General features: G+C 51.2%; 3 long non-coding RNA genes across 4 annotated transcripts in view; 2 read left to right on the forward strand and 1 right to left on the reverse strand.

The window, feature by feature from the left end:
• Positions 1–5,934: 5,934 nt before the first annotated feature.
• LOC140700704 (uncharacterized) lies at positions 5,935–7,035 on the forward strand. The gene is made up of 2 exons (XR_012079260.1): positions 5,935–6,294; positions 6,514–7,035. It is a non-coding gene; the product is annotated as an uncharacterized lncRNA (long non-coding RNA).
• Positions 7,036–8,769: 1,734 nt separating this feature from the next.
• Positions 8,770–18,204, forward strand: LOC140700702 (uncharacterized). Its single transcript, XR_012079258.1, has 2 exons — positions 8,770–10,833; positions 12,124–18,204. It is a non-coding gene; the product is annotated as an uncharacterized lncRNA (long non-coding RNA).
• Positions 18,205–19,834: 1,630 nt separating this feature from the next.
• The window catches only part of LOC116282976 (uncharacterized), a 56,043-nt gene continuing 51,692 nt past the window's right edge, over positions 19,835–24,185 (reverse strand). For both annotated transcript variants that reach the window (XR_012079257.1, XR_012079256.1), the window contains exon 5: positions 19,835–22,729. This is a non-coding gene — a long non-coding RNA (uncharacterized lncRNA). The remainder of the gene's footprint in view (positions 22,730–24,185) is intronic.

Genomic DNA, 24,185 nt, shown 5'->3' on the forward strand with positions numbered 1-24,185 from the left:
AGGGCAGGAAAAGAGAGGTCAGGAATGCATCCCGCCTTTCCCTGGACTGACTGCATCCGGGCATCGCCTGTCATAGCCCATAGCCACCGCTCAGTCAAGTGGCTCCTTGCTCTGTCCCTCCTTCCCTGGTCCCTTCGGTCCTAAGAGTACCCACGGCTTCCTCTCCCTATTAATATCCAGATGCTTCACCATCCTCTGTTGTTTCTCTTAAACCTGCTTCTCCCTCTCAGATCAAACTATCCTCAGTTAAGCCGTTGAGTGTGCCAACTTTCTCAAGTGCAGATCATAACTCGACCCACCAGCATCTTCCACGCTCGCCTTCCTGTTCTGTATCTTGAAGACGCGCTGGGCGCCCAGCTCTGGCACCCCTGCTTGCTGAGTCTCTGTGGCTTTGGGTCACTAAGGACTCACAGGATGAGGTCGGAATAGGCAAGAAGGGACTGGAATGATTCTAGGATGACCCTGCCCTTGACCCTGCCCTTGGTCCCTGAGGGGGAAGGACCCTCATCCCGTGCCCTTGCTGCCAGCACTCCCCACAGGCAGAGCAGGCAGCGGGTCTGGATGGAGACCTGCCAGGCCTGCAGCCCGAGGGCAGCCCCTGGAAGACGAGGTCAGGAGCGGCCTTTGTCCCCTACACCTGGAGCTCAGCACTGGCTTTGCCTGCACGGTGGAAGCTCTGGTTTAATTAAGGATCTTAGGAGAGAATTCTCTCTTGTTATTTTCTGAATAAATTAAGGAAGTAACTTTGATGCAATATCATTTTCATCTAATCAGGAACATTCTGAAATTACCATATTGTTTTCCACTAGAAACCCCATCAGCCCCCAAATCAGATAACCAGGATGGAGGCTGCCAGGGCCCCTCTGTCCCGGGGCGGGTGGGTGCTGTGGGGACAAAAAGGGACTCATCACTTCTGTCACCATCCTTCCTTGAGTTTGTGAGATAGCTTGTGGCTCTCAGCAGGGCTCCTGGGCCCAGGCCAGGGCTGGGGAGGGGTCCTTCAGGCTAAGAGCAAAGGGGAGGGGCCCAGGGAGGCTGACAGGGCAGGTTAGAACCTGTCCAGGAGCTTCTTTGGCAATAGGGTTGGGAAGGAGGAGAGATCAGGCCGTTCACCCTGAGCTCCTTTCCCCACCCCCTCTCCCACTCTCACCCCAGGCAGCCCCACAAGGACAAGAGGAAGGAGGCTCATAGGGTCCTGGCTGGCACCAGAGGGCAAAAGAAGGGAGGCCCCCTGGATCCAGCATCTGAGAAAAGACTGAAGACTGCCCACGCGAGGTGGGGCCAGAGGCTGCTGGGAATTTGCGAAATTTCCCTGCAAAGCTGACGAAGCTCCCTGAAGGCTGGATCTGAGGGTGTCAAGACCACAGCAAGGCAGGGAGCAGAGATGGGAGAATCCTCAGGCTAGAAGAACCTCACTGCCACTGTCCACAGTCATGGTCTCCCCCAGGGTGCTCTCCAGCCTGTCACAGCATAGTGGGAGCTGAGGTCAGGGAAGGACTCTGGTCCCTTTCTGAGATCTGTTCCAAGGCTATGCAACCACGTACTGAGAGAGCCAAGTCCACCCTTAAGAAAAGAGGATGGTTTTTGCAGAAGTGCCTGGTGATGGGGTCAGAATCTCTTTCTGCTGGTCTGTTTGTCCCTATTACTTCTCTCAGACTCTGACTCTAACTCTTATCCGTCTCCTGCTTTCTCTCTCCCCCTCCTCTCTCTCCACCCTCCCTCCTTCCTTCCCTCCATGCCTCTGTTTTTCCTGTGTTCACTTCCGGCCTCCTTCAGGCCTTCAAGAAGCCAAGAGCCTCACCCAGAACCCAGTGGGTTCCACCTAGTCCTTCATCTCCGAGAGCCAAAGCTGGAAAGAGGGGAGTGGGAGATGCCGGGAGGAATCTGAGCATCTCCACAGCACTCTCGACGCTGCCGCAGAACCAGAGGACACGAACAATGCCATCCATCCAAAGCCAGGATGAAGGAGGAAACGAGGGGGTGGGAGAGAATGACACAGAGGAGGAGGGTGGTTGTCATGGGGCAGAGAAAAGTGTATGTGAGGGTGCTTGGGGGAGTGAACAGGTGGGGAGGGGCCCAGGGGAGGCAGAAGCCCAGGACAGAGCAGGAGCCAGCCTGAGGGTCTTGCTAAGCCCCAGGTGTGATCTGGAAGCACCGTTATTCTGGCCTCTGGGCTGCGGAGCTCAGCAGAGGCCCCGGCACATGGAAAGCCCAGGGAATGTTTGCTGACCTGAATAAATAACTCAGACAATACACGGCCATGTCCCTTAAAAGCATACAGAGGAAAGGGCTCTGGACAGCCTTTCTGAAACACAAGGCCTGGAAAGGCAGCCGCCTGGAGGCTCTCTGGAGGGTGGGATTGTGGCCCTTGGCGTTGGGGCGAATGCGATCAGCCCTGCTGGGTTTGGGACTCTGAGCCCAATGACATGGAGCACGGCCAGCAAAGGCCAGCAGCTCACAGGTGGGTCCATTCATTCGTTATGCAAAGGTGTCTCGAGTGGCTGTCTGTGCAACAGTCCTGGGTGAGACCCACTTGCCTCCCTACAAGTGTGGGTGTGGGTGTGGGCTGTGCACAGAGGTGCTGAACACGCGTGTGGGTGGATGGGGAGTGGGCGCAGCTGTAGACCGTGGACGATGGGGGTAGGATGAGCAGGAGTGAGCCTGAGCGGGCTCACAAGCCACAGTGGGAGCCGCCGAAGGACAGGACAGACCCAGGATGGTGGGAGGGGTGTGGGCAGCCCCCAGCCAGAGCCTGAGAACCAGTTCCCACTGCTGCTATTCTCAGTTCTGCGTAGTCACTCGGGGGCTGGGGGGTGGGAGTTTTTCCCCGAGAGACCTGGCCCACGGATTTCCAGGACCCCCACATCTTCTGAGGGGCCAGCCTCCGCCCGGAGCCCACAGTCAGCCACTCGACCTTGACAGCCTATCTTATCACAGTGTGAATCTCCGGGCTTCATCTGAAGTTACCAAGAGGTGTTTTAACATATTTGGCTTGGCTTGGTGAATACTTCCCAGACTCTTCGGGCTTTTCTGGCTTTGGCTTTCAAATCAGTTCTTGGCCGGCATGTCACCTGACACAGGGTGCTCCGGCTGGCCCACACTCCTGGACCTCCTCTTCCTGGGCCTCCCAAGCTGGGGATGAGTCTCAAGCTCCTTCCATCACTGAGGAATACCAGCTTCCCCTCTTCCTGGACCACCTGGTCTAGCACCCAGTTTCAGTACTGAATGGCTCTCTCCAGCCTCAGCTCTCCCTCCCTACACTTTTCCAAACACCCCAGCCCCTAGGGAGCTGGAGGGGGGCTGGGGTCCCCTCAGAGACCTCGGCAGGCACTCGCCCCCAGGCTGTTCCCAGAGGGGGTGGCCTGATCCCTGGCTGAGACCCAGCCCAGCGCGTAGGGACGCCCCTGCTGCCACTGCTGGCTGGGGCTTGTTTTCTAAGCCGGGCCTGGGGGTGCCTGGGAGCGGCAGGGAGGATGGCCCGACAGGGCTCAGAGCGCGGGCACACCCTGGGTGAGGTCATGCCTGCTTCACACCTCTGGTATTCCAGCTGATCGCTATCTCCTCCCCCAGCCCGAAGGCAACTCCCTGAAGATGGAGGCAGAAGAGGTGCCGGTACCCCGCAGATCAGGCCTGGGGCAAGACGGGGCTGCTGCTGAGCCTGGCTTGCCTGTCTCCAGCTGCCCCCACCCCACCCCACCCCACCTCTGGCTGCCCCACCCGAAGGACAGACAGACAGGGCTGGCTGCCCCATGGGAGAGAGGTCTGCTCCCCGCTACATCACCTCCACCCACCAGGCTAAACCCTGTCCCACGCTGGGCGTCCTGCAAAGGACTCTCCCTCCCCTCCTCCCCCAGGAAGCCAGGCCAGGAAGAGGGAGACCGGGGGCAGGTTCCCAGAGGACTTCCCCTCAGGAACACCCCTAGTCACCTCTCGCGCCGCCCTCTGGGCCTCCCCACCTCCACCTCAACCAAACTTCAATGATTCCAGTAACCACTGTCAATAGGGAAACCATGCAATTTATCAGGCAACTTTTGAAAATGAAATAATGAGAGTCATACATCAAGGCTGCCCCAAGAAAACCAGGTATGTGGCTGCCCTAAATCATTCAGCCTCCACTGTGTGCAGGACCCCCGAGAAAGCAGGTGGGCATTTTGATGAGCTCGGGCTCTAAGAAAGCCTGATTCTCCGGCCAGGGGGTCTCGGGAACCAGGGAAGCAGCCAGCCCTGGATTCTTCTTAACAGACTTGGGGGTAGGGGAGGGGATCAGGACGGGGACACAAACGCCAGCAGCTCTCTGGAGACTTGCTTATGTTTCCTGTTCTCTTTAAAACCCTCATTCCTGAACTGGTCCCTGTGTCGGGGACATCCAGGCCCTAAAAGGATGACAGGCCACACTTTTTTGTGGGAACAGGATCTTTCTGGGTGACTGAGACATCCTCTCCGCTTCCTTCCACCTTCGTATCCCCCACACTCACACCCCTCGCCTTCCCCTTCTGTCTGCCTCCTTCACGCACCGCAGCTCAGCCAGGGGTCCTCAAAGCATGGTCCCCAGAACGGCAGCATCTGCATCGCAAAGCTCATTCCTAGGCCCCACCCAGTGTCCACTGATCCAGAAACTCTCAGATCAGAAGCAGCTGAGAGCACTGCTTCACTCCTCAAACTGTAATGGATGCACTAATCACCTGGGGAGCTTATTAAAATATAGACCACTGGAGGGGAAATGCCCATTATGATTCAGGAGGTCTGAGAAGGGGCTGATGGTCCGCAGTCCTTAGACACTCCCAGGTAAGGCCGATGGCGCTAGTCCACACTTGGTGTAGCAAGGCCCTGGACACCCTGTTTCTCAACCCCGGCTGCACTTAGAATCGCCTGGGGAGCCTTTAAAAATACCAACATCTAAGCCCTGGTTCCAGAGATCTGGATTTCATTGATCTGAGGTAAGACGGGGGCACAGGTAGGTTTTCAAATCTCCCTGGTAATTCTAATCCACATCCAAAGATCTCAGCCGAGGGTGGAGAGAGGCACCTGGTGCACTCACGCCCCATGTTCCCACTCACCCTCTGGGATTGCCCCCTTCTCTTTGGTGTCCCTTATCCCCTTCCGAAACTCCTCGCCTGCATCTGCAGACGTTTGACACAAACAAGCACCAGCACATGGACACACAGGGAGGTTCAGGACAGACAGAGACACAGACGCGCACAGAGGTAGGCCGTCAGGCAGGCAGGTGGCTGCAGGCGTGAGCATGCACACCTAGGCAAACCAGACATGGGCGACCCACCTGTCCACCTGCTGCAGACACCCCAGGTATGTAGATAAATGGACACATGAACACAGGAGCAAACCCAGGACCTGCAAGAGCACACACCAGCCACCAAGGAGTCAAAGGCTTCCTGGATCTGAATCCTGTGTCATGACTCTTTGTCCTGATGCCCCAGACAGGTGTGAGTCTGCCCCCAACATTAGCGAAGAGGAAGGCTGGCCTTAGGCCCCTCCTCTTGCTCAGCACTACTGCTCAGCCTCCTCCCCGGCTGGTGGCAGCCAACTCGGTCTTGGAATCTCCCAGGGGTCTCAGGAGCCATGCCTGCCCCGGGGCCCAGACCAGCCATGAGGGGGCACCACCCTAGGGGGCTGACCCTTTCAGAGGGCCGTGGGTGTCCTCAACTTCTCAGCTCATCACAGAATGGCTGTGTTGGGGCCTCCTTGGAGCTGAAAATCCTGCACCCCACCCCCACACCCCGCGTGCCCGGCCCTGGGTAGACAGGCCTGATTGATGGCTCGGGGGGCTGCCGCTGCCGAAGGCCTGTTTTATGATGTCATTAGGCAGCTTCGGCAGCGGGAAGGAATCCCTCCTGACATCATAAAGGACTTGATATTTCGCTAATGTTATCTTGGCGGCGTGTCGCCCTGACATTTTCTCTTTGCCGCGCTCCCCCCAGGACCAGGAGGAGTCTAATGACAGCCTGGAAAAAATGCAAAACAGACAAATGCACCCTCGGGGGACAGTGGGAGAAAGCTAATAGACCAGTCCCCAGCTCCCCACCCACTGAGGCGGGTTAGGTGGGAAGCATGATGTGTTTGTCAAAGGGACCCGAGGCGGACTCCCCACAGCATTCTCTCTGGCCTTGGGCCACCTCTGATGCTGTTCTGGTACCAGCTCTGCCGCCCAGAGGCTCTATGACTTGGGCTAAGCTTTTGCTCTCCTGGGCCCCAGTTACCCCATCCATGGCACAGAGGGATGGCCCGGACAATTTCAAAGACATCTTGGGCTCTGTTGAGGGCCCTGATGCCACAGAGGTAAGGAGGGACCCCTTTCTAGGCTCAGAACTGAAACTCTAGATGGCTAGGGGAGGCTGGGTGGTATGGTCTACCATCCTAGTGTCCAGAAACGGTTTTGGGGGGCAGACTCAGAATAGTGAAAGGCCTTCCCAGCCTGAAGCTCAGTGTCTTTAAAAGACCAGGACCAGTGGCTGACTGAGGCAAAACTGAAGTCGCACCGGTGCAAATTCCTTGCAGGAGCCTAGACAGCAGAAGCCAGCAGAGGAAGTGGCCATTCTCTCATTCCCCAGATGGCGTGGCTGGCTCAGGGATTGGTGAAGAAGAGAGCTCTGACTGCCATGGTTGCCTCCTAGATCTCCAAGAGATGGATTTGAAATCAATCAAAACCCTCTCCCACCCAAGCAGCAATTACCCACCCGACCCTGACCCCAAATCCCTGGCAGATGGGCCTCTCCAGCTCACTGCCTCCAAAAATGGGGCGCTCACGCCTTCCCCCAGGCAGCCTGCCCATCTGGATCGCAGTGATGGCTTCCCCCGAGGGTTCCAAACACCATCTCCTGGGCAGGGCAGGATCTGGCTGCTCCCTCCACCCCAGGGCAACCCTGCAAAGATAGGCACAAACTCTTCCCTACACCCCTGCCACCAAGTGTGCAGGGGAGAAGCCAGGGTGGTGCTCTGTTTTCAGAGAATGGAATATTTGTCTTCCAAGAGCATTTGACCCTGGGGTCCATGGTTAGAATTATAGTTGGATAGAATGAGTTTCCTTTGCAGCTCTACATATCTTATTTCATGCATTCAAAAACCCTGTTTGAGATTGGGCCATAGGCTTCTTTAAGCCCTGGAAGTGGCAGGTTTCGGGAAGTCATTCTAGCCTGGGCGTATCTCCCACTCTTGGAGAACCCTTCCTCCTCACCTTTGAAGGAACAACTTCTCAAAAAAAAAAAAAAACTTGTATATGATTTTTAAAGGTTACTTTCAATTTACAGTTATTGCAAAATATTGGCTCTATTCCCCATGTTATGTAATACATCCCTAAGTTCATCTTACACCCAAGAGTTTGTAGCTTCCACTTTTCCACCCCTACGTTTCCCCTCCCCAACACTGGTGACCACTAGTTTTTCTCTAAATCCGCTGAGTTTGCTTCTTTCTTGTGATACTCACTAGTTTGTTGTGTTGTTTAGTTTCCACATGTAAGTGATATCAGACAATATTTGTCTTTCTCTGTCTGACTTATTTCACTCAGCATAATGCTCTTCAAGTCCATCCATGTTGCTACAAATGAACATTTTGTTCTTTTTTATGGCTGAGTAGTATTCCATTTTATATATGTGAGTGTGTGTATATATGTGTGTGTGTATATATACACACATATACCACATCTTCTTTATCCATTCATCTGCTGATGGACACTTTGGCTTCTTCTATATCTTGGCAATTGTAAATAACACTGCTATGAACATTAGGAAACATGTATCTTTTCAAATTAGTATTTTTGTTTTTTGGGGATATATGCCCAGGAGTGGAATTGCTGGATCATCTGGTAGTTCTATTTTTAGTTTTTTGAGAAACCTCCATGATGTTTTCCACAGTGGCTGCACCAATTTACATTCCCACCAGCAGTGCACAAGGTGAAGGAACTACTTTAAAGGTGGGTAAGACCAAGACCGGCTCCCAGGTCTGATCTGTACCACCATGTTTCTTCAGTGCCCTGAGGCAACCAGACCATCCAGCAGACATTGGTGGCACTCCTGAGGGCTGAACACTGTTCTAGAAGGGCAGGCAAAGATGGTTCAGACCCAATCCCAGCTTCTGGGAGTTCTTGCCAGGTCAGGTAGACACATTCCAGCCACACCCTGTTGCCCACCCTTCCCCAGCGCACCAGGGACATCCTCCATGCTGGGCTCTGCCCGTGCTGCTCCTCAGGCCTGAGGCCCACCCCATGCTCCTCCCCTAGCTGAGCCTCCCTCAACCTCCCAGCGCCCAGCTGGACTACCAACCTTAGTGCGAATACCCTTACTCTCGTAGAGAGTCCCAGTTGAGTGTGAGCCTCCACAAAAGACTACCTTGGCTTTGGACATACTTGCACCCATGATGGATGGAGATAAAAGGTGGAGAATGCCAAGGAACAGGTCGCCTTGGCCTCTGGCTGGCCCAGGAGGATATGCGGTTGACTCGCAGGCTGGGTCAGGAATCAGCACAGGGGTGCTTCCTCCTGGGTTGGCTGCCCTTAGTAGGAGGACAATGGGGCAGCTTTCCTCCTGAGCATCCCCACTGCCTCGCTATGAAGTGATGCTACAGTCACCCTCATCCAGAGCTACAGGAGCATGGTAACCTTTGATTGCCTGAGTTGGTAGACAGCCACTCCTATGCTTTGGGACTCTCCAAGTGACAAGCAGTTCATTCATTCAACGAAAATTTATTGAGCACCGTTCCAGACGGCAGAAACACAAAAAAATCCCTGCTCTCAAGGAGCTTACATTCTCTTAGGGAGAGACAAGCAATATAGAAAATAAAGTTAAAAGTATGGTATGGTACACTAGAAGGTGATAAGTACCATAGATTAAAAAATAAATCAGAAAGAGCAGGATGTTACTCATGGGGAAAGTGACATTTGAGTAAAGAACTGAAAGGATCAACAGAGGGAGCCAGGGGGATATCTGGTAGAAGAGCGTTCCAGCAACGGACATGGCACGTGCAAAGGTCCTGAGGCAGGAATGTGGCTGACACTCTGGAACAGCCAGGATAGAAGGGTAGTTGGAAAGACGTGAGATGGGGGAGAACAGCAGAGACAGTGACAGATGGAGAGGTTGATCCTGTGGGAACTTGAGGCGGCTGTGATGACTTTGGCTTTGACTCCAGGTGAGATGGAAGCCACGGAGGTTTTGAGGAGTTATGTGATGTGGCTTAAATGTTCACAGGACCACTGTGGCTGCAGTGTAGAGAACAGACCACTGGGGAGTTGGGGAGAGATGATGGTGCCCAGCCCCATGCTGTGGCAGCAGAGGTGAAGGGAAGTGGTTAGATTCTGGGTGTATTCTGAAGAAGGAACGATACACCAGGCATTGTCCCTGGTCCTGTGCACCATTTTCTCTTGTCCTTATAATCATCCTGTTTAGAATGGCCTTTATCCTCATTGCACAGATAGGAAAATTGAGGTTCAGAAAGGTCACACAGCCAGTGAGAGATTCGACCCAGGCTGATCCAAGCCTAAACCCAAGTTCTTCATACTCCAGTTCAGTGCCTGCCTGGTCAGGATTCCAACAAGGAGAACACCTAGCCACGGACTGCCAGAGAAGGGAACAAAATCACGACACTTACCAGCTGAAAACACCATGCTGATTTGGAATTGTCCATGACACGTTACCTTGACATGCTTTTTCTTTCCATTTCAGTTCCAATGAAACTTACTGGTGTTAAGCATTTTTATTTTAATTTATTTATATTTATTCCAATTTTTCATCTATCTTTTTCTTTTTAACTCCACCCAAAATCATCAGTGAAGGGAGAAGTCCGTAAGAAGAGGGAAGTCCTTTGGTAATTGCAAGGTATGAGCTGGGGCACCTTGTTTCTTACCAGAATCATCCATCTGCACTTATGTTCCAAGCACTGCTATGGGCCAGGGAACCCAAGGCAGACAGGGATGACTCTGACCCAGTCCCTGCAGGACAGAATAGAAGAGACATTAACAGCCAGCATAGGGGAAGAACCATGTCAGGGTGAGGCTGCCTAGCAAGGACCCAGGTAACTGAACAGGGAGGTCCAGCCAGGGGAGAATGGAATCTGAACACAGACAGGAGGGAGAGCAACCCCAAGTTCAATCCCAGAAAAGGTCTAGCGATGGCAGAAGGGACCATCGACAGACATTGGAGCTGAGGCAGAGGTGCTCCAAAGCCCAGGCCAGCATGTCTTCCAGGAGGTAGCGGGGCCACCCTTTACCAGCACTGGAGGAAAGCTGGGAGGTGACTCCTCCAGAGAGAAGGAGGAAAAGTCATGGATTCTCACTCAAATCTACTGCTGGGGTGATTATTAAAATGCAGTGGGGGGTGCAGTGACTTTAATTTAAAGAGCCCCAGGAGCATGTGGGGCCCTGGGGCTGAGTCCACGTGGGGAATGGGAGTGGGGAGCCCCTCTCTAGAGGGTGAAGTGGGGCTCTAAGTCTCATCTGTCACCTCCAGAGCTGTCCAAGTCCAGGTCTCTTCAAGTGAATGTGAAAAAGGAAGGAAAGAAAGAGGGAGAGAAAAAAAGGGAGAAAGGAAGGGGAATGGGAAGAAAGAATAGAAAAAGGGAAGGAGACAAGATAAGGAAAAGGAGAAGGGGGAAGTAGACCAGTCCCAAAGGGCAGGCAGGTCCTTCTCCAGAAGTACCAAGCCCTGATCTGGCCCAGGCAGCACCCTGGGAACTGGAGAGAAAAGCTTCCCTTCAAACATCGCAAAGGCACACGGATGTCCAGGAGGCTCCAGCCACAGGACAAGGACCAAAGCAATGACCTGGAACTGCTGCGGCCATGCAGAAGATTCCACCATGCTCACCTTGACACAGCTGCGCCTGCATCCTGAGGTAGATACCAACATCCTCATAGGTGGATGTGCACACCCAGAAAGGCACCAACAATATGGGCACAGCCACAGAGACACTCACTGATGCACAGACGTGGGCAGGTTTCAGATGTGCACAACATACAGAGAGGCACAAGGCACTGGGAAGAACACACGTGGGGTACAGTGATGCTTACGTGGATGCCAACAGAAAGACGCAGACCCATGTCCACAGATACTGGCAGAGGTGGCCAGATGTGCACCAAATGGGCACATGTGATACTGATATTAGGTTGTACACAAATGGACAGATACAGGCAGAAACGGACAGACACATACACGAATACCAACAAATGCGTTCACACAAGTTCACTTATACACACGTGCAGGCACATGTACACAGGTGCACACTGACATGCAGACACACGTTGACACTGGTGTGCACAACTATATACACACATGCACTTAATACTTGTACTGATGGACGATACATATACACACACATTGATAAGGACACATGCTCCCAGAAGCATCCTCAGATACAGGTACATGCACAGAGGCACACTCAGACACTGGCCGACATGCTCAGGCACACACATATACACGCACCCCTGAGCCGGCTGTCCTCAAGCCAGGTCCCCTCCTGCCCGGCTCCTGCCAGCTGCCAGCGCTCAGGCTCTCCCACTATCCCTTCATCCTCCCATTGGCCTTGGTCCAGGCTTCAGGCTCCGGGATGGCAACTGCCCCATTCTCCCAGGTGCCAACTCAGCCAAATTTCACACCCAGAAGTGGAGCGAGGCCAGTGGGACCTGTTAAGGCTGGCCCGCTTGGGGCATCAGCGCGGGGGTGGTGGGAGGGAGCCAGGAGCCTGTAGTGGCAGAGGGAGGGGCAGCCCCAGCCGCCGTGCAGGCCTGTCTGGCAAGGCTGCCAGCTTCTTCTTTTCCGGGTCATCTGCCCTTGGCAGGCCTCAGGCTCCTCACCTCTGAAATGGGACAATATGCCTATTCCTCTGACGTCAATTAAAAACCCATCACCTCCCAGATGACAAAAGGATTTTGCCTAACCTTCCTCTGTTTCATCTTTACAATAACCTCAAGGAAAAGGTGTTATTTTCCCTGTTTCATACCAGGAAGCTGAGCTCTGGAAGGGTAACTCACTTAAGGGAGCATGCAGCACCGGAACCCTGGTTCCTGCTGTAAATTCCGCAGCTTTTGTGGTCAATAAATACACAGCCCATGAGCCACCAACGTCCAAATACTTGCTCACAGCAGACATCACTCATTGATCGTAGTCTCTCTTTTGGTGACTCCAGGCTTGGACTTGACACCACTCCAGGCAGCCACTCATAACTGGCCAGAGCTGGTACCCAGGATGAAACCTACTGCCGTCCTGTCACTACATCTAATTCTTCAAACTCAGAGGGTGGATCTGAAGATAAATGAAATCAATGGCAGAAAGTGCTTTGAAGGAGCACAAGTGGCATGCCTATCCGAGGAGTTTCAGCACAGTTTCCAAAGGCTCTTTATATCCAGATTCTCCTGAGACTCGCTACTCTGGGCTGGAGGATTAGAGACAAGACAGGCACTATCTTGGCTCCATTTCACAGAGCAAGAGACTGAGGCTTGGGCCAAGTGAGTCCACAGCTAAGAGTCAGAGGTAGGACTGGTGTTCAAGCATCTTCTGTTTTAATGCTCTTTGAATGTCCACAGCCCAAGCCAGACAGGACAGGCCAGAGTGTGGGGGCCAGGGGAAGCCAGGGCCAGGGCGGGATAGGGTGGGGAGGCAGCAGGAGGACCCAGTCTCCTCCCAGCAGAAAGTCATCGACCCTACAACGAATTGGTTCAGAGTGCTTCCTTTGACCCTAATTAGCTATTTGTCTTGTCTCCATTTGCATACCAGAAAAGATGCAAATTTGCATATTTGTAAATGAGGCCGGGCCTGGATGTGGGTCTGGAAGAGCTTGGCAGTTGCTGGCAGGCAGGGAGGCAGCTGGCTCTTGCCACCGAAGCAGGGGCCGAGGAACGAAGGAGATTTGGAAGACAGCTCTTTGGCTTGGGGCTACAAGGTGCTTACCAAGGGGGTCAGACAGGATGGCCCACCTCGCTCCCTCCCCAGGGCTGAGTGGTGGGCAAGGAGAATGGGGGAGCCTAATGCTGCTATTTTGATTAGATGAGACAAGGAGAGGGGGAATATAAAGTAATTTCAGGACGCTCTGTGCTGGGAAGCCTTCTGTTCCCGTCCTTGGATAGAATCTGTAACACTTGCTGAGGGGGGTGGCGGGGGACGTCCCCCTCCACCTCGCGTCCCCCTCCACCTCGATGGAGACGAAAAGGTTTGGGAGGGAATGGGGGGTTGGGGGAATTGCCTCCTAACACGAACTCTCTCTCTCCCCCAGGCTCTCAGAGGCACACGTACACACATGCACACCTACCAGTCACGCATACATGTGTGTACACACACGCACAAGCCTCAGCCCCTCCAAGAGCTCCATCACCCACAACTCTCCCAGACCCACAGAGATACACACGCAGCTCTAACAGGAGAGGCACATTCACACATGTACACATTCCCAGACTTCCCGCCACACACACATTCACGCCCTTACACATACAGACACACACTCAAACACTTGCACATAGATGTAGGCATACAGACTCACTTAAGCTGTGCGTAAATATTGACACACACACACACACACACACACAAGCCGTACACGAGCATATCCTTGCTGAGGCCAGATTCCCTGGCAAATACTGGAAATTCTGACCCCTTTGCCAGAGTTTCTGGGGCCTCTTGAGGAAGAGACAAAGGAAGCCAGGTAGCCATCCTTCTCAGTAAGGGAGCAGATGTGTCCCCAGGGAATTGGACCTGAGTCGGCACCCACTCCCTCTAGGAAAGCTGTGATGAGCAAACACCCCACTGCCTTCCGGGCTTTGGTCTGGGGCTTGGAGCGGGGTCCGGGTGTGCCTTGATAAACAGGAGAGCACAGGAGGCAGGGGGCAGGGGGCAGTGATGCACTGGTGGGGCCCGGCCCGTGCAATGAGCAGAAAAGCCTCAATCAGTGCCTCGGAATGTCTGTGTTGACCTTGGGGGCCAGTGTGGAATGAGGTAAAACAGGCTGCTGCCCCTGACAGCATGAGGGTCCCAAGAGGGAAGCCCCGGACCCAGGAGCATCCCAGGAGCTGGGGCCCAGGTGCTGGACCCCGAGGCCCAAGGTCAGGGACCCAATTCCTCAACCACTGCTCCCACTCCCAGCACCTCCTCCCCCCAAGCCTGCACCTCAAAAGGCAAGCTCAAGAACTCCGTATTTGTAAATTAAATATAGCTGCACTCCAGCTTTCCAAAGAGCTGGGAAGGAGAGAAGGAGAGAGAAAAAGAGAGGGGAAGAGAAGAAAAGCAGCCGCCCTCAGGGAAGTCTGGCTGGTACAGATTGCCTGAGTCATGAATATTCATCTGGCGAATGAGGAGAGCGGGAGTTTGCATAACAGCTCCACCCACCCAACTGAAAGAAATGTCACCGCCTTTGCCAATAAAGTGCCAAAGGAAGCCGGTGGAGGCTGCCAGCCAGACGGTGCCAAACTGCTGACTTCCACTCCCAGGCGTGGAGAAAGCACATTGTTTCCGGCCCAAGGAGCCGCCACTTGGGGCTGGGGGAATGAAGCTGGCAGCTGGGAGAGAACCAGGAAGAAAAGTTTCGCTTGCCACCCACAGGAAGCCTGGTGGGCAGAGCGCCTGGGCCACAGCCCTCCCTGGGGCCCCTCTGAGGAGAGGCTCGAACCCCACTGATCCAGGGTGTCCACTCTGACTGACCACCCTGGACCCGGGTCCCCATGGCAGCATCCCTGTTGGCTCCCAGCTGAGAACTCCATGCTTGAGACTCCCTAAAAGAAATCTCAAGAGGGTCCTCATGAGTCCTGGATGGTTACTAGAGACCAGGAGGCAAGGGGTCAAATTGGATGTGAGCTTGGGGCCCAGAAGTCCACAGTAACTTTGACCCCATTTTGCAGAAGGAAACACGCCAACAGCAGGTGACTCTGCCCTCCCTGGGTCACACTCCCTTCTAAGGCCCAAAACTGCTGTCTCTTTTTCCAAGAAATCTTCTCTGATCCCTTTCCCCAGGACAGAATCCATCTCTCCATCCTCAGTATCCTCAATTCTGAAAGCTTGCCTTAATACCAACCCTTTCCTGCCCGTGTTTCCTCCCCAGGGCTGTGAGCTCTGAGGGCAGCATGGAGGTGGACCCATCTGCCTCAGTGTCCCAGCTCAGCAAGAGATTCAGAGAAGGCACTGGAGCAATTAGTTGATGATTAGCTGTTTTCTGCCGTCCATTCCCATCCCCACACCTGGCCCTGGCCCTGGCTCCTTCCCGCTGCCCTGAGTCATGCTTGTCGGGTCCCTGGGAGATGACGCATCCTGTACCGGCCGCTCAGTCTGGGCCCACTGGGATCAGGACAGGTGCTGAGCGGACGACCTCCCATCCTCATGCCCTGCTCCCCGCGGCATCCCAGCCCATCCTTTTGGGGGTGCTCACTCAGGGGTGTTACAAACCCGCCTCTGCCCGCCAGTCTGCCGCAGCTGGCTCCCTCCAGTAATTACCTAAATGAATGGAAGAAGCAGTGCTGGAGAGAGGATGTTCTCTTAGTACAGAAAAGCAATTAGGGCTGTGGGCGTCTCCAGCTGCCGCTCCTGTTTTGTAAAGTTTGGGATGTGTATTTGGGGCTTAATGAGGATATTTATGTGTTCACATCTTACCTTCACAGACTGTTCATTTCAAGTGTCCCAAGTATTCTTCAGCTGGGTACACAGCAATATGAGCCAGGCGACAGGCTCCAAGGGAGCAGTCTCACCTCTGGGTAGCAGAAGGGCCCCTTCCCCGGGCTCATGGAACCCCAGAAATCAATGATGACACCCACTGGAGCCTGGCTGTCTTCCGCAGCATCCCTGACAGGTCCACACTCTGCTTGAGGCCTCTGGAGACTGGAATTCCTCCACTGCCTCTTCCATGGTTAAAACATCTGCGGTTGTTGCCAACTTCTTCCTTGAACGGAGCCAAAATTGGCCTCTTTGCAATGTCCTCGCATTGGCCCAAACACCGTCCCTGGGACCACACAGGACATGTCACTCCCACAGCCCCAGGGCAGCCACTAGTCCTGCAGCGGGTAAATTGGTGTTAAGTTGAAGACGTTTCTGTGATCGATCGAGTCTGGGAGAAATCTACCTTAAAATTCCTTCAGTGCAGGACTTCTCAGAGCCTTTACCGTGCTCACAGGCCCTGGGCAGGGGTGCTGCATTTCGTGAACATATTTGCTCACAGAACTCTTTTCTGTGGAACAACCTCAGGAAACTAGAATTCCAAGGAGCACGTTTTAGGAAACAATTGCTTCTGCAGGTTAACAGCAAACGTCCAATTCCTTGGCTTGAGCTCCCTCAAGCATCGCATTTCTCCTAGATCAAGCGTAAAGCCTGGGTCCCCCCCAACCAATCCTGGGCATTTCCTATAAGTGAGCTCTGCCCATGTGGCTGCGTTCCTCTTCTGCTGCAGGCAAGCCCTGGCCACCGAGAGTCCAGGAGAGCCTTTACCTCTTAAATCTAGGACCGAGTGCTCCCATCGGAGCCATCAAAACACCACTGGAGGCACAGCAGCTGAATCACACCGAATGTCTTCCCTAAAAGTCCTCCCAGTAAGCCACAATGGAAGCCCAACTCCTCATCCTGTCCTCCAGCCTCACAGCTGGGACCCACAGGCAGGCCCCCTCTATGCCAGGTGTTCCAGACAGTGGGGTCCCTGCTAGACCTTCCCTGGACAGCCAGATGGTGGGCCACGGTGGGCTCCCAAATATCTGTGCACCAACAAGTAATTCACACACAGTCGGGCTTCTTCACAGCATCACCCAGAGCATAAATGTGTTCTAGCAGCTGGTCACCCCGGCCTCACAGACAGAGCACTCCGACCACCCTGGGCTCCGGACCCGGAAGTATCCCTGGGCTGAAGCCGTAGTCCACACCTGCACTGGAGGCCCTGGCTGCCTCAGGCCTCCTCTCTCCAGCACCTTGAATCACCCCACCATGTCTGCCTGCCATCTCATCACTTTCCAAGTATGTGTTCAAGCCCAGGCACGAAAAAGAGGTTCATTTCCTTGGCCAACTCCAATCGATTGCTAGTGGCTCCCTGGCCTGGATGTTGGGAGAAAGAGTCTGAGGCTTCATCTGGGCTCAGCAGAATGATTAGTGATGCCTGCCGGTGCTGGGGGACGGGCAGGAGGCACACGTGCTGTTTATCGCCATCCCTGATCAAGGCTCTGTCCCTGTCCCTCGAGTCTGTTCTCCCAAGCCATCACCCTCCTTCCTCCCACCACAAACTCTCCTCCGGTCCCACACACACCATGTATGGCCCCATTCTCCCACCAAAGCGGCTCTTTCTAAGCTCACCAAACTCCTATCTGTCAAGCCCTGTGCCCTCTCCTTGATGTCAGTGCCGTTGCAGTCTTAGATATGGTTGACCTTTCTCTGGAAATTCACTCCTGCCCCCATGGAATTCGGAGGCACTCTGTGCCCCTGGTAGCCCCTTCCTGATGACTCATCCTGTCTCTTCTCCCGACTCACCAACATGGCCATGTTCCAGGGCCTGATTTTCAGCCCTTTCTTCTTCTCAGATGCACACGCTCCCTCGCTCCAAGATCTCATCTACAGTTCTGTCCTTGGGGAAGAGACCACCCCCCTTCGCCTCTGCAGCCTCCTAGCCCACCAGCCACTGCCATGAGCCAAAGCCCTGAGAACCCAGTACCTCCTCCTCCCTCCAGAATCAGCTCCTGCCCTGGGCTTCCCTCCCCGCCTGACCTTCCAGGCTCCAGGATCACACTTTGAGCTTGCGTCTTGAGTCCTTCTCCACAGCCATGAAATCACACGTGCTGATTCCTCTTGTTTAATATTTACCTAATTTCCAAACTGAAAATAGCTTTATTATGTGTTCTGATGGAAAAGCAGGTTATATCCTCATTATTAAAAAGAAAAAATCAAACCCACACTTTAAAGTATGAAAAAGAAAGTTTAAAAATCTCTCAAAATCCTCCCTCCCAGATATAACCACTCCAAGCATTTTGGTGAACAGGCTTTCAGACATATCCCTATGCATATATACGCACAGAGATCTATGTATATAATTTTATAGACGAGGGATTGTATTATACATACTGTTCTCGCTGACACCTGCTTTTCTCTCTCAACAATATGTCCCAGACATCTTTCTATGTCAATAAATAGAGCTCTACAAAATTATTGTAATTACTTCATAGTATTCCACTGCATGTATGTAGCGCACTTTATTTAGCTGGGTCTCTATTGATGGTTTAGAATGTTGTCAAGATTTTACTCTCATAAACAATGTCATGAGAAATAGCCGTGTGCCTAACTCTTTGCTCCTTTCCGCAATTATCTTCTAAGAAGAACATCCCACAAATGAGGTTGCTGTGATAAGGGTAGGCTATTTCTAATTGTGCCACTCTGCCCTTTAGAAAACTTACAATGACTTTCCAACAACAGTGCTCAAGCATCTGTCTGTCCACAGCCTTGCCAGCCCAGGGTTTTAACATTTGGCCAAATCAGAAGGCAAGTAACACTCTTTTTTTTTTTTTGACATCACTTACGTTACCCATGTGAGTAAATGACAATCTTTTTACGTTTTTCAATCATTTGTTATCATTTTCTTTGTGAATTGCCTGTTCCTGTCCTTTACTCATTTTTCTAATGAGATATTTATCTCTTAGTGAGTTGTAAGAGTGCTTTGTATATTTGAGATCAGATTGAATTTTTTTTTTCTGAGGTCAGATTAAACTTTTGTCTAAGGCAGATGTTTTCCCTTTTCTTTTCTTTTCTTTCCTTTTGTTTTTGTTTTTGTTTTTACCTTTCTTCTAATGATCTTTGAGGTACTTAAAGTTTTAATTTTCTATATCCTAATTTGTCAATATTTTCTTTTATGATTTCTGGATATCACGTCATGCTTAGAAGGACCTTCCCCATCTTAAAATGACCAAAATATTCATTCATATTTGTATTTCTGTGGTCTTCATGACTTGATCTCATTGGACTGAGGTAGAAAACTAGCTTGTGTCATAAATTGCTGGCCCATTTTCCCAACACCATTTATAAAATAGCCCATATTTTCCCAACTCCATTGAAACATTAGCAGACATAAAATTCCCTTAAATACTTGGATCCATTTCTGGACTCTGTTCTGTCCCAATGATCTGTGGTTCTTACAGAAGAAATTTTCATTAATGGCCTTTATAAAACGTTTTAGTATCTGATAGAGTAAATATTTATCATTTTTCTTTTTCAGAATTTTTCTGACTACATTCAGTTTTTATTCTTCCAGATTAGCTTTATAATCATTTTTGTCAAATTTTTTAAAATCCTGTTAGGGTCTTGATCGACCTATTTTAATTTTGTACATTCACTTAAGGAGAATTGGCCTCATAGTATTAAATCTTTTCGTCCAAGAACTAAGCACATGTTGTATTTATTCAGGCCCCTTTTGTATCCCTCAGAAGAGTTTTGTGGGTTTCTTCATGTAAATTCTATACGTTTCTCGTAAAGTTTATTTCCAGCTACTTTTGTGATTGTTTTCTTCTTGACACTGTCAATGAGGCCTTTTATCTGACCTTCTAGAGGGTCATTTTATAACCAGAAAAGCTATCAGTTTCTGTATATATTGTTTTGTAACAGGTTATTTTACTAAATTCTTTATTTTTTCTAATTTCTTCTAGGAAAGTGGCTTGGATTTTCCAGATAATCATTGAATCTGTCAACTATGACTATTTTTTTCTCCTCCCTCAATATTGACTATTTCATCTTCTTGTCTAATTACAACGTCTAGCACTTTAGGAAAAGCGTTTTTTAAGATATGGATAACAACTATCGTGGTTTAGTTTCTGGATCTAATAAGAATATATTTAGGGTTTCATCAGCCTAACGTCTCTTGCTCCATCTTTTGCAGCCCCTTGACCACTCTCCTGGCCTGGTCGGTATTAGTCACCTGTGCTATCACAAACGTGAGGAATAAGGGGACAGGGTTTGAAGTCAGATGACCAGTGTTCAAGTCCTCACTATCATTTAGTTATCTATACGATCAAATGGCATTACTCCTCAAGATCTTTGAAATGCCATTTAAAAGGAAAAAAACAGAGCTGTTGTTATAAGGATTAAGTGAGATAATACAAACACTATGTGCAATATCAGTAAATGATAATATTTTTTCAAGTCTCAGGCCCCCGCTTCTCCTTCCAATACAACTTATATTCCACTCTTACGTTTATCTTCCCAAGATACCACCATGTTCACATCACTCTATGCCTCCCCCTCCACTGCTTGCAAATCTTCAGTTATTCCTTATTGCCAACAGAATCAAGTTCAAATTCTTAAACTTGCATCTAAGTCCTTCCATCATTCAATTGCAAACTTCCTTTCAGCCTTATTTCCTATAGCCCCCTACCACCCCCGCCCATCACATACCACTGCCCACACTTTACTCCAGCCTAAACGTTCTCCTCATTAACCGCTGCCTAATACCAAGCTGGTTCTCACTCCCAGCTCAGTTCCCTCCATCAGCCCCTGTATCAGCTCTTAGTTGCAATAAATATAAAAAGGAAATCCAAACTGGTTTAAAAAGTGTATTTGTTAGCACTTAACTGAATAGTCCAGATGCCACAGGCTTCAGGCTTAGTTTGATCAAGGCTGGCATGCCATTTTTCTGTGATTTTCCAGGCTCTTTCCACCTCTCTATGTCAACAGGAGTCTCAGGTTGTGTTCCTAGTCACCAAAGGCCTACCAGGAACTAGGACTACATCCTTACTCATTTGAATCCAGATTAAAAGAAATTAGATGTCTTTTCCAGCCATCTAGCAAAAGTTTTGAGCTTCTGCTTGATTGAGCCAACCAAAACCAATCCCTATGACTGGAGGAATGTGTGTACTGATTGGTTTACAGCCAGCCAATGTGCCTAGGTTGGGGAGGGAGTGGCTTATCTTGACCAGCTAAACCAACCAGGACCCAGCTCCAGACATGCACACTGTTGGAGGTGGATGGGGTGTTGATGATCTTGAATGCACTACAGCCCTTTCCACTTCACTTTCCTGGGACTTAGTCCTCCTTTAAGACTCAAGTCAAGCCCCAGAACTCTGATATTGTTCCCCCTCCGTTTTAGCTTCCAGGGCCCTCACTCTCTCCTCAATACATGGTAACCACAGCCATATTTAATTTATTTATATAGTCATTTGTCTATTTTTCCCAGTTAGAAGTGACAGAACTCACTAAAGCCTACAAAATGCTTTATACAACCTAGTTCTTTTGATCTTCACAATAATCCTCTGGGTTTCAGGGAGGTTAAGTGACTTGCCCTACATCACACAGCCAGAGATGACATTGCCCCCAGAGGCCTCTACAGCAAGTTCTCTTTTGCTCTCACTCTCTCTCACACATGCACACACACACGCTCGCGCACACACACACCCCACATTTCCTTCCTCACTCCCCAACTCAAACCTGACCTGAAGATGCAGAAGCCCCCCAGGCACTACCTCCTTCTTCCCATTCACCTGAATTTCCAGAGCTCTGAGACTTCCTGCAAGAAGTACAGAGAAAGTTTCCTGCCAGACAGCAGTTTCTAAGATTTGTGTGACAAGGCCGGGTAAAATTCAAATGACTCTGGGTGATTTAATCTGCTCGGGGCTGGGTGGTAAATCAGTGCAGCCCTGACTGCCACAGCCGCCCCAGAAACCTACGATCCGAGCTGATGAGAGGAGTTTATCTGCAGATCTGCAGGTGAGGGCCTGGCAAGCGTGAACCGCGGCCCCGGGGAGTTCCCCTCCACTGCACTCGGAATACATTTGGAAGGTCCTACAGCCCACAGCCTCTCCTGGCCTACATGTTCCACCAGAAAACATCTTTCCCAAGGACGCGGCCCCAGTTTCTCCTTCCCCCCACCTCCCCTGGTCAGAGCTGGTACCCAAGTCCACACTGGACTCTTCAGGGGAAGGAGACCAGCACTGGTGAAACTGCCGTCTCAGTGCCAGGTCCTTGCTCACCCACACACCCATGACCTCATCTCATCTTCACAACAACTTAATGAGGGAGGCATGTCCATCCTCAGTTTACAGGTGACTTAATTGAGGCTCAGAGCCATTAAATAACTTGCCCAGGGTTATTACATAGCTAGCAGGATGCAGAGCCAAGATCCAAACCTAGATCCATAAGACTCCAAAATCCTCATCCTTTTGACTCCACCCCTCTGTGATCCAAGGGGAGTAAGAAGATGGCAGCTTCCATCAGAACCACCTTGTCTGTGAAGAGGGAGAAGGCTCTGGCTGAAGGGGAGTTGTCATCCCCAGCAAGGGAAACAGTAGAATTTCCTAAACAAAGGAAATGTCAAAGGAGAAGGTAATCACACTTATGACACCTACTGTGTGCCAAGCATGTGCCTGGGGCTCAGCACCCATCACCGTACCCATAACTCTGTAAGCAGCAGTATGCTGGTTAAGTAATTATCAACCAAGATCCGGAAGAAAAGAAAGAGCCCTGATTTGTAGTATTTGTCGATTTCTGTGGTGTAAATATCCCCTCCGTGGTCAGCTTTGAGCTGCCAGCGGGATGTCACTGAACACAGAGTTGGGAAGGGACGTCCTCAATCAGTTCTACAAGCCAGTAGGAACCCACTCCAACACATCACTGCCTGGGAAAGAGGTTTTATGAGACCCGCTTAACAGATGAGACCATACAAAAAGATGCTCAGCCTAAAATTTATTTCTGTACGATTTTCTAAAGTCCACATTCTCTCCACAGCTCCAGATTCCCTGAACCAGAGGTGATGCAGGGAACTATAGTCACCGATCTCTACTCTCTGGAGGAGGGTAGGCTCCTACGAGGTCCTAAAGGGCAGAAGAGGAACAGTGGGTAAAAGTTCCGCAGATGGAGTTGCAGCATAAGGAAGAACTCTCTGAATGCTCCTCTAGACTGACAGCTCCAGGAAGGCAGCATCTACCTGGTACATAGGAGATGCTCAATATGAATAAGTGAATAAACAAGTGAGGGAGGGAATGAAAAAGCCATTCCTTGCATGTTCCATGGATGCCTCAAACTCACCAAGTCCAAAACCAAATTCATCCTCCTTCCCAAGATGCTATCCCTCCTCCGGTGTTTCCCGTCTCAGTGAGTATCAACAAGCTGGAAATCTGGAGTCCCTGACTCTCCCTCTTCCTCACTCCACACCCAATCAATCGGCAAGTGCTCTCTACCCTACTCCCTTGTACCTCTGCAACAAACACTGTCCCCATCACACTCACTCTGCCCTCTTGGCTCAGACCCTCACCATCTCTCACGGAGCCAACACAGCCGCCTCCTAACTGGTCTTACAGCACTCATCCCTGGCCTGTGCCCATTCTCAGCCCCTGCCAAATCCATCATCCTCACACTTGTCAAAGTGATCTTTCAGAATTGCCCCCCTTAGCATGTCCCTTCCATCCCTTCAATGGCTCCCCATTACCCAGAAGACGGGATCAAAGCCCCTTGGTTCTCCAAGGTCTGGCCCCATCTCCCTCTCCTGTTTGATCACTTACCTCTGCCTCTGCATCATGTTGGTCTTTATTCTTCAACCACACTGAACCTCTTGGTGTCCTCTGCCCACCCTCTTTTGCTTCCATCCATGCCTGTGCTCATGCTGTACCCCCAGCCTGGAATGCCCTCTTTTCCCCCTCCACCTACCTTCCCTTCACCTTGAAAACTCCCACTTGTCCTTTAAGACATAAAGTAACATGATTTAGTAGATGATTCCTGGGAGCCCTTTTAGCACTAACATTTCATGATTCTAGTGCCAAGTCTTGACAGCCCAAGCCTTCTGGATTCTCTAGTCATCTTCTCTCTTTATAGGACCATGCAAGGACCCTTCAGGATCCTCTAGTCCAATTCCACCATTTTACGGACAGAAAATCTAATGCCCAGAGAGGGAAAGAGATTTGCCCAAGATCACACAGCATGTCAGTAGCAGAGTCAGGACAAGAACTAGACACCTGCCTCCCAGCCCAGGGCTCTTTCTTTGCAATACACTCTCCAGCCTGATTCCTTCCTGCCCCAACTCCAACAGATATACGCTCACCACAATCATCACTACCCTGCTCGAACTTACCTCCCCACACCCAAGCCAGACTCAGACCTTTTCTGCTTTTGCTTACGCTGCAGTGAGGACATTCCTTCACCTCTATTCAACTTCCAGAGACCTCCACCTCCAGGAAGCCCATCCTGATTATCAAGCCAAACCCATCCACACCCCACACCCTTCCCCAAACCACCCATATTCATCAGAAGCCAACAGCTAGGGCTTGGCTCACT

This window comes from Vicugna pacos, chromosome 13 (genome assembly GCF_048564905.1).
Source record: "Vicugna pacos chromosome 13, VicPac4, whole genome shotgun sequence".
NCBI classification, from domain to species: domain Eukaryota; kingdom Metazoa; phylum Chordata; class Mammalia; order Artiodactyla; family Camelidae; genus Vicugna; species Vicugna pacos.